General features: G+C 41.5%; 1 protein-coding gene across 1 annotated transcript in view; it reads left to right on the forward strand.

Annotated features, from left to right (window-relative positions):
* DNAH7 (dynein axonemal heavy chain 7) overlaps nucleotides 1–15,903 on the forward strand; it is a gene marked incomplete at both ends in the record, with an annotated part of 253,563 nt that overhangs the window by 230,654 nt on the left and 7,006 nt on the right. The gene's annotated exons all lie outside the window — the stretch shown is intronic.

The raw sequence follows: 15,903 nt of genomic DNA on the forward strand, positions 1-15,903 counted from the left end.
ACTTTCCTCAGCTGTTAAAATTTTGAATATCATGTGTGTAACTTAACCTCAAATGGTGGAGAGTTAAGATGATACAGCATTGGAAAGATGGAGCTTTTTCCTGGTCCCTTAAAGAGAAAACCTCTGCGTAATCTTAAAATATGTATTCTTTCTTGTTATATACAACATTTCTAAACTTATAGCTAAGAGAAATATTTTTTGTGGTTGGCAGATTGATTATAAGAAAATATTTATTTTGTTGATCAATTGCTTTTCAAGCACTTTGTTACTACTCTGATGTTTTATTTCAAATTCAGTGGGCAGAGCTTCTATTTTAAAAAAGTGTTCTTTTTAAAATGCTATGGATTCCTGAATTTTACCAAAATTGTGCTGTCTAAATGAGTGACATAAATTTCTAAATGGCCATTAATGTATACTGCTTTAACTGAAGTGTTAAAGACAATATTCTTCTTCCTTGGTCATCACTGAATTGTGAACTCACTGCTTACTGTATTAGACACTGGAGATATCAACAGAAAACAATTTAGGATCTTGTTCCTCAACAAATCTATACTCTGATGGGAGATGCTGACAAGATCGTATGTAATGCAGCTGTGTTTGATAATTGCATTGTTGTGCCAGGTGTTTTTATTTTATATTGATTGTCACACATTTCAAAGAAATTTGTACCAGGAAGCAGGTCTACTCATATTCCCCTGGGAAACTTGGTTTCCCACTCTTAGAATGACCACTTATTCATTCTTTGCCCTTCCCTTCACCCCATCTCACCTCTTTCTTTATTGCAGAAATAAAAAAACTATCAGAAGAAAGCTTTTGGCACTACTAAATTCTGTTGAAGTCTGTCAACATCTGTGCCCTCTGGGAATCCAGACCCCATTTCCCTTCTCCCTCTCCAGGGCTTTGCTTCTTCAATTGTGCCTTTTCTCCAGAATCAACATTTTTCTCAGGACTGGAGAATTCCTAGCAACACACACCCTAGAATTACTCATCATAAACCAGCAATTCCAATTGTCATGACATATTGCACCCCTCAGCTACTGTCCCATATCTCTACTCCTTTTTATAACAAAATCTCTCAAAAGAATTGTCTCCACAGGCTGTCTCCAAGCTCTCACTTCTTATTTCCTGTGTACTTTCCACCCTTGCATTCAGCTGCTGCTGTTCTTCTCAGGAGTACTGACGGCTTCCATGTCCACAAAGCCCACGGGTTCCTCTTGCCTTTCTCTTAACTCCCAGCGGTTTCCTCAAGCTGCCCACTTTGTCCTAGACACATTCTTTGTTTCTAGAACATCACCTTCTACTATTATTTTCTTGTTGGCTACATTCATTCATCTCTGTTTGCTTATGTTTCTCTAAATATTGGAGTTTCCAAAGTCTCAGTCCTGGAACTATTTCTTTTTCTTTTTTCTTTTTCTTTTTTTTTTTTTTTTTGTGGGTCTGGGGATGGAACCCAGGGTCATTTTACCTCTGAGCTATACCCTCTGTTCCATTTTTTTTTTTTTTTTTTTTTTTTTTTTTTTTTTTTCTTTAATCCAAGTTTTATTTATTTATTTTTTTTTTAACAATTTTTTTTATTGAACATAAATAGTATACATTTACACTATATTTGGTGCCCTCTCCCCCCGCCCCCGTTTTCTCCCCCCCCCCACCAATGGTTGGCCAGGTTAACCATGTCTTATTCATAATTTTACACATGTTCAGGTGAAGATGCTCCTTAATCAAGATCGGCCTTTCTCCTCTCCTATCTTTCCATTAAAACTTAGCTAGTATTTCCCCTCTAATATCTGGGGTCCTACTGGTATCCTTTGTGTTTTCTAGTTTGGGCATATTAGAGGAAACATGTGTATCTTCTCCTTCTGTGCTTGGCTGATCTCACTTAACATGATGCTTTCCAGGGCTTTCCATCTTCTTGCAAATGATAAAATTTTGTTCTTCTTTATGGCTGAATAGAATTCCATTGTGTGTATTTCCCACAGTTTTGCTATCCATTCATCTGTTGATGGTGATCTGGGTTGGATCCATATTTTGGCTATTACAAATTGTGCTGCTATGAACATAGGTATGCATATGTTGCTGTATTTCTCTGAATTCAACCCTTTTGGAAAGATACCCAGGAGTGGTATAGCTGGATCATATGGTGGATCTATTCCCACCTTTCTTAGGAATCTCCACACAGATCTCCATAGTGGCTGAACTAGTTTGCACTCCCACCAACAGTGTAAAAGAGTTCCTCTTTCCCCACATCCTCGCCAGCATTTGTTGTTGTTTGATTTCTTTATGCTTGCTACTCTCACTGGGGTTAGATGGAATCTCAGTGTAGTTTTGATTTGCATCTCCCTGATGGCCAGTGATGAAGAACATCTTTTCATGTATCTATTAGCCCTTTGTATCTCTTCTTTTGTGAAGTGTCTATTTAGTTCATTTGCCCATTTCTTGATTGGGTTGTTTGTTTTGTTGGTGTAGAGCCTTTTGAGCTCTTTGTATACTCTGGATATTAGCCCCCTATCAGAATGGTGGCTGGTAAAGATCCTTTCCCATTCTGTAGGCTTCCTCTTTAGGTTATTGATAGTTTCCTTTGATGAGAAGAAACTTTTTAGTTTAATGTTATCCCACTTGTTTATTCTTGCTTTAATTTCCTGAGCTTTGGAGGTTTTGTTGAGAAAGTTACTGCCTGTGCCAATATGTTGTAGTGTTGAACCTATGTTCTCCTCTACTAACTTCACCGTCTCAGGTCTAATTTCTAAGTCTTTGATCCATCTTGAGTTGATTCCTGTGTTAGGTGAGATATAGGGGTTTAGCTTCATCTTTTTACAAATGGCTAGCCAGTTCTCCCAGCACCACTTGTTGAAAAGGCTGTCTTTTCTCCAGCGTATGTGTTTGGCCCCTTTGTCAAAGATTAATTGACTAAAGATGTGTGGGTTTGTTTCTGTATCTTCTATTCTAATCCACTGGTCAGTATATCTGTTTTTGTGCCAGTACCATGCTGTTTTTACTACTATTGCTCTATAGTATAGTTTGAAGTCTGGGATTGTAATGCCTCCTGCGTGTTTCTTGTTATTGAGAATTGCTTTGGCTATTCTAGGTCTTTTCTTTCTCCATATGAAGTTCATGATTGATTTTTCTAGGTCTCTGAAGAATGTCACTGGTATTTTAATGGGAATTGCATTGAACCTATAGATCAGTTTTGGCAGAATGGCCATTTTGATGATATTTATTCTGCCTATCCATGAGCACGGGAGATCTTTCCATCTTCCAAGGTCTTCTTCTATTTCTTTTTTTAATGTTTTATAGTTTTTGTTGTAGAGGTCTTTTACATCTTGGGTTAGGTTTATTCCTAGGTATTTTATTGGTTTTGAGGTTATAGTGAATGGAATTGTTGTTTTTGTTTCCTTCATTGTGGATTCGTTGTTGGCATAAAGAAAGGCCACTGATTTCTTTAGGTTGATTTTGTAACCTGCGACTTTGCCGAATTTGTCGATCAGCTCCAGAAGTCTTTTGGTTGAGTTCTTTGGGTCTTCCAGGTAAAGGATCATGTCATCTGCGAATAAGGATAATTTCACTTCCTCTCTTCCTATGTGGATTCCTTTGATTTCCTTCTCTTGTCTGATTGCTGCAGCAAGAGTCTCAAGGACTATATTGAAAAGGAGAGGTGAAAGTGGGCATCCTTGTCTTGTTCCTGACTGTAGCGGAAATTCTTGCAGTTTTTCCCCATTCAATATAATGTTGGCTTTGGGTTTGCAGTATATTGCCTTGATGATGTTGAAGTACTTTCCTTCTATCCCAATTTTTTGCAGTGTTTTTAACATAAATGGGTGTTGGATTTTGTCGAATGCTTTTTCAGCATCTATTGCTATGATGATGTGGTTTTTGTTCTTGGTTCTATTTATGTGGTGAATAACATGTATTGATTTGCGTATGTTGAACCAGCCTTGTTTTTCTGGGATGAAACCGACTTGGTCGTGATGAATTATTCTCTTGATATAGTTTTGAATGCGTATAGCTAGTATTTTGTTTAGAATTTTTGCATCTATGTTCATTAAGGATATTGGTCTGTAGTTTTCCTTTCTTGAGGTATCTTTATTTGGTTTGGGGATTAATGTGATACTGGCCTCATAGAAGGAATTTGGAAGAGTTCCATCTCTTTCAATTTCCCGGAACGTGTTATGAAGTATTGGTATTAGTTGTTCACTGAAGGTTTTGTAGAATTCAGCTGGGAACCCATCTGGGCCTGGGCTTTTCTTTGGTGGAAGAATTTTTATTGCCGTTTCTATTTCTTTGGTTGTTATTGGTTGGTTTAGGCTTGCTATGTCCTCTTGGTTGAGTGTAGGAAGGTTAACTGTGTTTAGAAATCTGTCAATTTCATCCAGGTTTTCAAATCTATTGGAGTATAAATTTTTAAAGTAGTTTCTGATAATGTTTTGAATTTCTTCACTATCAGTGGTGATATCTCCTTTTTCATTTCTAATTTTGGTAATTTGAGTTGATTCTCTTTTTCTTTTGGTTAGGTTGGCCAGGGGTTTATCAATTCTATTAATCTTTTCAAAGAACCAACTTTTTGTTTTATTGATTCTTTGAATTGTTTTTTTGTTCTCTATTTCATTTATTTCTGCTCTAATTTTGATGATTTCTCGTCTTCTGCTGGCTTTGGGAATGGATTGTTGCAGAATTTCTAGATCCTTGAGTTGTTTCATTAGGTTCTTTACTTGGTGGTTCTCCATCCTTTTTATGTGGGCACTCAATGCGATAAACTTTCCTCTTAGTACTGCCTTCATGGTGTCCCATAGGTTTTGGTGGGTTGTGTCTCTGTTTTCGTTTGTTTCCATAAATTTCTTTATTTCTTCCCTAATTTCTGCTCTTACCCATTCGTCATTTAGTAGTGTATCATTCATTCTCCATGAATTTGAATACTTTCTTTCGAGTTTCCTGTTGTTGATTTCTACTTTTATTCCATTGTGGTCTGAAAAGATGCATGGGATTATATTACATTTTTTGAATTTGCTGGTATTTTCTTTGTGTCCCAGGATGTGATCTATTTTGGAGAAGGTTCCATGGGCTGCTGAGAAGAAAGTGTATTTTGTAGTTCCTGGTTGAAATACTCTGAAAACGTCTATTAGGTCCATTTGGTTTATGGTTTCCTTTAGTTCTAAAGCATCTTTACTCATCTTTTGCCTCGAAGATCGATCCAGTGGTGTGAGAGGCGTATTAAAGTCTCCCAGAATTATTGTATTTGGGTCTACTTGGGATCTTATGTCCAGAAGGGTTTGTTTTACGAATGTGGTTGCACCCACATTTGGGGCATAAATATTTACTATCATTATATCTTCTTGGTGTATTGTTCCTTTTAATAAAAGGAAGTGCCCTGATTTGTCTCTTTTGATGTGTTTTATTTTAAAGTCTGTTTTGTTGGATATCAGGGTTGCTACCCCTGCTCTTTTTCGGTCACTGGTGGCATGGTATATCTTTTTCCATCCTTTCACCTTCAACCTGTGAATGTCTTTGGCTGTGAGGTGAGTTTCTTGCAGACAGCATATGTTTGGATTATGTTTCCTAATCCACATTGCCAGTCTATGTCTTTTGATTGGTGAGTTAAGTCCTTTGACATTAAGTGATATTATTGAAATATGCTTTTTGTTTTCTGCCATTTTGTGTTCTGTCTACTCTTGGGTGTTGTGATCTTTCTTCTTTACTTAAATGGCCCACTTATTAACTTCCTCGCTTCTCTGATTCTGGAGTCTGCTTCTTTTTTCTTCCTTATGATTTATTTCTTTAAGAATTTTCTCTAGTGTTGGCTTTGAATTCATGAATTTTTTGAGATTCTGTTTATCCTGAAAGACTTTGACTTCCCCATTGATCTTGAATAGTAGTTTTGCTGGGTAGATTAATTTGGGCTGGAAGTTATGTTCTTCCAGGGTCTGAATCACGTCATACCAGTCTCTCCTAGCATTCCTGACCTGGGTTGTATAGTCTGGGGTGATTCTTATTGTTTTGCCTCTATATGTCACCTGTCCTTTTGTTCTCACTGCTTTTAAGATTCCTTCCTTGGCCTCTATGCTGGTCAATTTGGTTATTATGTGGCGTGGAGTGGTTTTTCTTTGGTCCTGTCTCAGTGGAGTTCTGTATGCCTCCTGTACTTGAAGATTCAAGTCTCTTTCCATATTTGGAAAATTCTCTGAGATTATTTCCTTGAAGATATTACATATGCCCTTGGTCTGTACCTCTATCCCTTCCTCAATGCCTATTATCCGTAAATTAGGGCGCTTCATATTATCCCATAATTGCTGGATGTTTAGGTTTTGTTGCTGTAAAGATTTCTGTATATCGCTGACTGTGTTTTCGGTTTGGGATGTACTGTCTTCTAATATTGATATTCTGTTTTCCATTTCATCTAATCTTCCAGAGTTTCTTTCTATTGCTGTCTTCATTTCACTTATTGCCTCTTTCATTTCATTCCAGACCTCTTTCTGATTCTTTTTTAGTGTTTCTATTTCACCTTTAACCTCCTCTATACTTGTTTTAAAACCTTTCATCATATTGAACAACAAGATTCTGAACTCCCCTTCTTGCATTTCTAGTAGGTCAGTATTCGTGATTTCTGCTGTCTCTTCATAACTCCTGGTTCTCATATTTATAGTGTTCTCTGTCCTGTTTTTCTGATTTCTACCCATCGTTCGTGAGTAATGTGTTTAGTCAAATCTTAATATTAGGAGTTTAGGAGTATCGGCCAGTCAGCAGAGCCTTTCCAGTGTTGAAAGTGGGTGATGTGGGAGGAGCTGGGGTGATGGGTAAAGGAGTCAGATTAGGTGGAGGATATGTTAGGTTGAGAAGGACTTTAAGTATGATAAAGTAATAACTTGCTATGAATGAGAGAGAGTTAACTACTAGGACTCTTGTTGTTAGTAGAGTAGTTATGGATATAAAAAATACTTTGAGTTTTAAACCATGAGGTATATTATGGGGAAAAGTTTTGGGGGAGAAATGTATGTAGGTTAGTGTGGGAAGGTTTGTAAATAGGGATGCTGGTAGGAGCAGACAGACATAAAAAAAAAAAAATAAAAAAAATAAAAAAAATAAAAAAAAAAAAAGAATCCCCTCAAGATACCAAGACTATTATGTAATCCAAGAAAAAGGAAGGTAAACCAATCAAAGGAGGAGAATGAAAGAAAAGGAAGGAAAAGGGAAGAAAGAGGAAAAAGGAAGAGGAATAAAATAAAAGGAACTAGCAGCCGTGTGAAATAAAAAAATAAGGCAAACTATCCAATGTATATATATATAAAACAACAAGTTAAAGTAAGAGAAGTTTGGATTAAAAGAAGAAAAAAAAAGAAAAAAAAAGAAAACAGCAATAACCATACTAAAACAAAAGCACTTTAAAAGCAAAAGAAAACATAACATCCACATTAAAAGTAAAACAAACAGTCCTACTTATTTACGCATATGGGGTCAGGTCCATATAATATGTGTGTATCTGATTGCTTGGTAGCTTTCAGGATACCGTCCAATGTCTCTTAGTTTTCTTTGTACTCTATTTTTATCTTCTTAAGTCACTCTGGGTGTTTGGACACCTTTTTCTCCTTTAGCTGCTTTAGGTTTATGTGTCCGGGTGTCTGGTTTCACTGTTATTTGATTCTGTACAGTTCACAGATTCTGCGAAATTCTAACCTGTGGTCAGCACATCTGCACTCACCACCCTCGCCTCCAGCCTGTGCTTCCCTACAGCAGGGGTGGAGAGTGACTAAAGTGTAATTGGCACTTCCCCCTGAGGTCCTGAGCAGATTTTGTGGCCCGATGGATTTTCTTGTGTCTCTGGAAATTCCAGCTGGGCTAGCCAGGTGTGGTCCCAAGATGTGCCCTGGGCAAATGAATGCTGGTTCCTGGGTGGCCACACTTACTGCCAGAGCTCTGCCTATTCCAAGAGTGCAGGCTGGATGCCCTGTTAATACTGGACCCTAGTGAGAGTGGGTGCAGCTGTCTATTGCTGCTGGTATGTTCTTCCAAGGTGTATTGAGCTGTGTTCTCACTTAGAACTAAGCATCTGGCTACCAGGAGGTTGGGAATACCCCGCGGTGGGCCAGGGGTGCAGGGTAGGTGCTCAAGGGTCCAGTGTGCAGTGTCCAGCAATGGTCTCTGCGTCCCGCGGGACGTAGAGGCTGGGGGTGCCCCAAGGAGATTTCCGGGTCTCCCAGTGCTTTTGCAGCCTGGAGGGTAGGCTCTGGCAAGGTGGCAGGGGTTAGCCACAGAAGCAGGCTCCAATTTAGGAGGGCAGTGTACAGGCACTGATTACTAGTAGGGGACAGGCAGGATGCGCGAGGAGAGTGCTCTGAGGCTTGAGCCCGTGGTGGGGGTTTGAGACTGCGACTCCGCACACGCTAGGACCCCAGTTACTAGGGCGCCCTCAGGTACCTGTCTTGGTGCAGGAATCCGTGTGAGTCTCTGTGCCGATGTGATCCGGTCGCTGGTGGGCAGACAGAGTTCTGGTGGGTGCTGCTCGCTGCTTAGGATGCGGTCCTAAGTCCGTTTTTATTCCCGGATTATCTTGCCGTGGAAATATCGGGCAGGCAGCTCCTTGGACAGCTGCCAAAGCAGCCCGCGGCTCAGCGTTCCGTCCGCGGTCAGATTGTATCTGAGCAGGTCCCGTGTCCGATCTTTGTTCTTCTTGTTCAAGTTCAGGGTTCCGCCGAGGTACAGGATGTGTTTTGGTTCCTGGTATGTATTTGTTTTGTTGATTTAGACAATGCTTTCTCAGTATTAAAACTTTATTTACTTCAGCTACTGAGAGGTGCTGTGTCCCTCAGTCGCCATTTTGAAAAACTCCTCTGTTCCATTTTTTTATTCTTTATTTTGAAACCGGGTCTCACTGAGTTGCAGAGGGCCTCACTAAGTAGCTGAGGCTGGCCACGAACCGAGATCCTCCGGTCTCAGCCTCCTAAATGCTGGAATTACAGCATGTGCCACCATGCCTGGCTCTATTTCTTGTTTTCTAACTGCAACTTTTTTTATTTTTTATTTTTGCAGTACTGGGAATTGAACCCAGGGATAATCTACAGACTCTGAGCTACACCCCCAGCTCATTCTTTCTTTCTTTCTTTCTTTCTTTCTTTCTTTCTTTCTTTCTTTCTTTCTTTCCCTTCCTTCTTTCTTCTTTCTTTCTTTCTTTCTTTCTTTCTTTCTTTCTTTCTTTCTTTCTTTCTTTCTTTCTTTCTTTCGTGGTACCGGGGATGGAACCTTTCTACTTCCAGGCTACACTCCAAGACCCATTTATATATATTTTTTCTTTTTTCTTTTTTTTTTTGAAACAAGGTCTCTTTAAACAACCGAGGCTTTGAACCTGCGCGATCCTCCTGTCTCCGCCTCCCAAGCCTGGGGATTACAAGTGTGCGGCACCACGCCCAGCTATTTCAAATCTTTAAAGCTTAATAGAAACAGTTTTATGGCAGATACACACTTAAGAATAATAAACAGAAGGGAACAGAATCATTAGGATATCACTCATTTTCATCCCAGTCCTAGAGGCCTAACCCATCATCAATCTGTTTGTTCAGAATCCCTTTACTCTTAATACACGTGGAATGGACACATTGCTGAATGCCTGAAGGAAGTTTAACAACCTTCTGCTAAATTGTTTCATTTACTGTTCTCTTAATTATATAAGCCTTAAAATTTTCCTTTTCTGTGAAGCTTACTTTACTACATGCAGTAAAAGATACTAATAAAGTTTGAGCCCCTACCCTCATAAAATTCTATATGTAGTTGGATAGATTTAGCAACATACCAAGAAGTATAAATAATTTGGTTCAACCTGAATGTCTAATCAATGGGCTAAAAGGTATCTACGTTTAGTAAAGGCAAAGCCAGGGGAGGGCATGGGCACCTGGACGTGACCCTCTGCTGAATTCCAGAAACAGCTGAGTCTTTTACATGAATCTTCTCAATAAACCTGCAGCCCAGCTATTACTACTACTATCCCCAGTAATACAGAGGTGGAAACTCAGGCTCAGAAAGATTAAATAATTTTTCTAAGCAGTAGCAATGGGCAGAGCCGAGATCTAAACTCAATCTATTTAGCTTTCATTCTTAACTACTTTTTCATGGCCTCCTGAGTATTTAGTAGAAGTTTAAGGACACCACATTTCCCAACAAATGTTTTCTTAGAGGCACTAGAGTTAATCCTTATGTATTTTGCGGGGGGCGGGATCTGGGGATGGAACTCAGGGGAATTCGACCTCCGAGCTACACCCCCTGCCCTATTTTGTATTATTCACTTGAAACTGGGTCTCACTAAGTTGCAGAGGGCCTCACTAAGTAGCTGAGGCTGTCTGCAAACTGCGATCCTCCTGTCTCAGCCTCCCAAATGCTGGGATTACAAGTGTGCACCACCACGCCCTGCAATCCTTATGTATTTAATTCAGGTGCAAGACTTTGTTTTCCTGATCTCCCTACCCCATGTCATGATAAATTATGATGTCTTTTAGAGTTAAATGTTTTCTAACTTAGCTAAAAGATTGAATTTACAGAGGTATTGCATGAAGTTTATAAACTACCTGTAGTAGCTTTTCATTGCCAAGACCAAAACACCTGACAAGAACCACTAGAGGAGGAAAGGTGTATTTAGTTCTCAATTTCAGAGGTTCAGTCTGTGATCAGCAGGCTCCCAGGCACAGGGAAAGGGAGAAGAGAGCTATCCTTCTCATGGCAGTGGGCAAAGAGAGAGAGGGAGCAAGGGAAAGGTAGACAGAAAAAAAAAATATATATATATATATACACATATACATATATATACATATATATATATATATATATATATATATATATATATATATATATACAGAGAGAGAGAGAGAGAGAGAGAGAGAGAGAGAGAGAGAGAGAGAGAGAACGGAAGAAAGGAACCAGGGACAATATAGTCTCTAAGACTACACACCCAGTGACCTAACTCCTCTACCTGTGCCCCTACTCAGTAACCCGTTCAAATTATTAACCCATCAAATGGATTTATCCACTGATGATGTTACAGCCCTTGTAATTCAATTATTTTACCTGTGAACATTACTGTATTGCCTACACATACACATTCCATATCCAAATCCTAACACTAATATCTAAGATCAAACCATTGAATTTCCAATCATCATACATTGAACTTAGACATTGTGCAGGGTAGTGGATTTTTCTTTTCACAGTGGCATACTAATTTAACACAGACCTCTCTTATAGAAATGAAGTCAGGCATTAGAAATCCAAAATTATATTGAATATAATGAAGTATAATATAAAACACGACTTACTTAATCAATAAAGACCACTTGCTGTTACAAGTTTGTGCAATAAACTGTAGCCATGGGCTAAATAAACCATTTCACCAACTATAATTGTATTGGCCAAACTTGATATATAATTGCTGAGAGATATTTGCTAAGTCAGTATTTTATTACTTTGTACACATATACATTTTCAAGAGTAAACACATTTATCCACAAATTATCCTGTTTGTCACTTCATTTCTTTTTTTTTCTTTCCAACTTAGCTAATCACCAGAAATAAAATGAGAATCCATGGAATGATTTGGAAAATGAGTTTTTATAAAAGCTATCATTTTCTCATGGAGCTAAATGGAAGGCAGGGACATATTCCACTTAGAGAAGCTTGGCCGGGGAGTCAAGGTTCTCTCTTTCCAATCCCTCCCCCTCTACCAGTCTCTCTCCTTTAACCACATGCATGTTTCTGGGCCTCATATAAAAGTCAGCCTTGTTAACCCCTAAAGAGAACAAGTCATTTTAAAGTTATAACTTAGTATTTGCTTTTGGCTGCTCAAGATGTATTTGCCTAAGAGTCCTCCTACCTGAAAGACTAGGTACTTCAGGGTGACTCAGTCATCCATTGGGATCACTGCATAGTTGAAGGGAGGCAGGAGAGAGTGAACAGGTGGGGACTGGAGTACCCGTGGCCGACATCATGTGCTGATACCTCTCTCAGGAGGCTAGAGGTGTGGCCAGGAGCGCTGGTGCCTCTGAACAAAAACCCAGCCAACAGCTACCTGGCACTTTGTGTCTCATGTTTTCTTTGCAGCCCTAAATGACTGTGGGAAATAATGTGTTTGGACCTCCCCATCATATCTCCTATGAAGTCATTGGGTTGGAAGTGACCTTTATCCCTGCCACCACTGTTCAGTCTTTCTGTTTACTTTCTATTACATTGTCTTTCTTTCCAAGTGAAGAATAAATAATTCAGTTAGTTAGAGGCAGAGACTTGCTGGCCTCTGCTTTCTGTTGAGTGTTACGAAATTCTCCTATTTTCCCTATTTCCACCTATTTTTTGTGGCTGGGCTGCAGGCCTTCGGGCTGGCTGTAGAGGTTAGGATGTAGGATGTGCTCTGTAGCACCAGCCCCCCTCTCGGGTAGGTCCCCTTTCACGTGGCTTCAGGGTCAAAGTGTAGTTTGCAATTCAGCTTTACCAGAGTTACACTTCAGCATTTATTGGACAAGCACTTTACCAATTAATAGTACTAAAATTGTATCCAATGTATTCCTTTCCCCAATTAACATCCAGAAAATGGAGAGGGTAAATCCTCTACCGCCAACATACATTACTTAACTATCTACTTAAGTACAATTAAATAGCCGAGCGTGGTGGTGCAGGCTTGTAATCCCAGCTCCTGGGAGGCTGAGACAGGAGGATCACACAGATTTAAAGCCAGCCTCAGCTACTTAGTGGGACCCTGTTTAAAAATAAAGTATAAAAGCCCCTGGGTTCCACCCTGAGTACCACCAAAAAAAAAGTACAATTAAGTAAAAAATTTAGTCCTTAGTCACACCAGTCACTTTCAAATGTTTGACAGCCACAGGTAGCTGCTGGCTGCCATATTGGATAGCACAGATAACTATTTTCACTAACTGCGAAAATTTCTATTGAAGAGCATGACTCCCATGGATTTTTATACTGCTCTGCACAACGCTTTAACCTCACATAGCTGGTTTGATTCTACTAACTCCACAAGGCAGATGAAGCAGACATTCCTGTTTCTACCAGTATTTTTTAGGTTGTTCTCCAGATGGCCAAACCGGTTCTGAGGTTATATGAGTTGCTTGAGTTCACAGAGAAAATTAGGAACTAAAGCCCCAGTGTTTCTAAGTTCTACATTGATTCTCTTGACATCTGTGCAACAATTACAATGACTGTCCTTACATGCAGATACCTATATTCATACAAAGTCACGGACAGCCAGGGAAAGTCACCCATTTCTTGTTGACTTACTAACTTGTGCTGTTCTTCAGCTGTTCGTGTATGATACTACATGCTGGAGAGAATTAATCCATGTCCTTTTAGTATACATACTAAGGAGAGTTGATGACTATGGGAATAAATTTTAAAAGGGGAGGAGAAATTCAACTCTCATAACATTAGAGAAGGTTTTTTTGTATAATGTTGCCTGACAGTCACTGAATCCATGTAATTACATTGAGAACTTCTTTATGGATTTCATGACTTTTAACAACATACTATCAATGCCAATTAAAAATATAACTCTTTGCCAGGCGTGGTGGTGCATGCTTGTAATCCCCGCGCTTGGGAGGCGGAGACAGGAGGATCACGCAGGTTCAAAACCAGCCATGCTGGCTTAAGAGACCCTGTTTCCAAATAAAAATATATAAACAATAGGTCTGGGAGTGTAGCCCGGAGGTAGAAGGGCTTCCAGGAACCCCAGTACCACCAAAATAAATAAGTAAATAAATAAATAAATAATTTTTTTGCGGGTCTGGGGACAGAACCCAGGGGCATTTTACCTCCAAGGTACACCCCCTGCCCTATTTTTTATTCTTTATTTTGAAACAGGGTCTCACTGAGTTGCAGAGGACCTCACTAAGTAGCTGAGGCTGTCTGCGAACCGCAATCCTCTGGTCTCAGCCTCCCGAATGCTTGATTACAAGCGTGTGTTACCCATGCCCAGCTCAAAATATAACTCTTATAATATTCACATGCATCGAGAACTTTCCATAGACTAGCTTTAAATTCCTTCTTTCCTCTTTTGTGTTCCATGCCTAATTTTAGTATCACATTGCTTTTGGGGGCAAAGAATACATGGTTTTTGAAATTTAAATGAGTGATGTGTACATGTACGCCTCTACCATCGTGTACCCCACTAAGATGTATGACCACAATGCATCAACAAAAAAATTAAAAATTAATTAATTAAAATTGTTAACCACAGCCAGGGCCCAGGTCGCGGGACACTGGGCCCCAGGAAGGACCACACGTAGCACGCCAGACCCCTGGAGAAACCGGGCCCAGTAAGACCCTGGGTCCCGGGCAGGGGTCGCGCGGGGCACGCCGGACCCCAGAACAGTTGGGGCCCGGGTCGCAGGACCCTGGGCCCCAGGCCGGACCGCGCATAGCACGCCAGACCCCTGGAGAAACTGGGCCCAGTAAGACCCTGGGTCCCGGGCAGGGGTCACGCGGGGCACACCGGACCCCAGAACAGCCGGGGCCTGGGTCTCAGGGCTCTAGGCCCCAGGCGGAGTAGTGCGGAGCACGCTGAACCCATGGGGAAACTGGGCCGGGTCACAGTGCTATTGAGTGCCTGATCCCACTACCTCCTCAAACCACACATACTGTCTTCTTTTATTTAAAAAAAAAAAAAAAAAGGAAAGAAAAAAAAATATCGGAGAGAAGTTAAGAAGGCCGTGGTGGATGCCAGGATACTGGAGATGCAGACAAAACTTATCCACATGAACTGGAACTTATGGAAAAATTCTCCATGAAGGAGGACTACTGTTTCTCTATATTGTTAAGAATCTTGGACATCACCTGTAAGGAGAGAGTTTAGCGGAGACCAAGGAGAAAGGCAGTGTTGAAAGCGGTCTCCGCGATGGCGGTGGAGACTTGTATTCAGGAGAAGCAGAAATCAGATCCTACCAACTTTATTTTTTTGGAGAAATTACACCAAATGTCGAAAGCTATCGTCGCACATGCTTAGGAACACTGGACAACATTCATAGTGGAAAAAGAGCTTGGGAAATATTTGAAACGGTGGAGGCAGTGGCAATGGCAGTGGCCAGTACTCAGGGGAGGCAGAGATCTGATGCATTACACCTGGAACCTTTGAAATAATAACCCCAGAGGCAGAATGTTACTACCACTATGCACCCTTGAGAACGTGGGACAAGTGGTTGGGTGAAGAGGGTGCTCGGATTGGAGCCTGCTGAGGGGTGAGGCCGGCGACGGACACAGGAAAGCTGGGATTGGAGCCTGCCGTGAGACAAGGTCACTACTGGGGCCTCCGAGGCCAGGATCGGAGCCTACCGAGGGGTTAGGCTGGTGCTGGGGCCAGTGCGGCCAGGATCAGAGCCTGCCGTGAGTCAAGAATGGTGCTGGGGGCTTCGAGGCGAGGATCGGAGCCTGCCGAGGGGTTAGGCTGGTGCCGGGGCCGGCAAGGCCAGGATTGGTGCTTACCGTGAGGCAAGGCCGGTGCTGGGGCCTCCGAGGCCAGGATAAGAGCCTGCCGAGGGGTTAGGCCGGTGGCGGGGCCAATGGCTGGTATTGGAGCCTGCCATGAGGCAAGGCCACTACTGGGGCCTCCGAGGCCGGGATCAGAGCCTGTCAAGGGTTTAGGATGATGCCAGGGCCAGCGGCTAGCATTGGAGCTTGCCGCGAGGCAAGGCCGGTGCTGGAGCCTCCGAGGCCGGGATCGGAGCCTGCTGAGGGGTTAGGCCAGTGCTGGGGCCAGCGAGGCTGGCATCGGAGCCTGCTGTGAAACAAGGCTGGTGCTGGGGCCTCTGAGGCCAGGATAAGAGCCAGCCGAGGGGTTAGGCCGGTGCCCGGGCCAATGGCTGGCATTGGAGCCTGCCCTGAGGCAAGGCCACTACTGGGGCCTCCGAGGCTGGGATTGGAGCCTGCCAAGGGGATAGGCCA

The sequence above is a fragment of the Muscardinus avellanarius genome, assembly GCF_963383645.1.
Source record: "Muscardinus avellanarius genome assembly, chromosome: 2".
NCBI lineage: Eukaryota > Metazoa > Chordata > Mammalia > Rodentia > Gliridae > Muscardinus > Muscardinus avellanarius.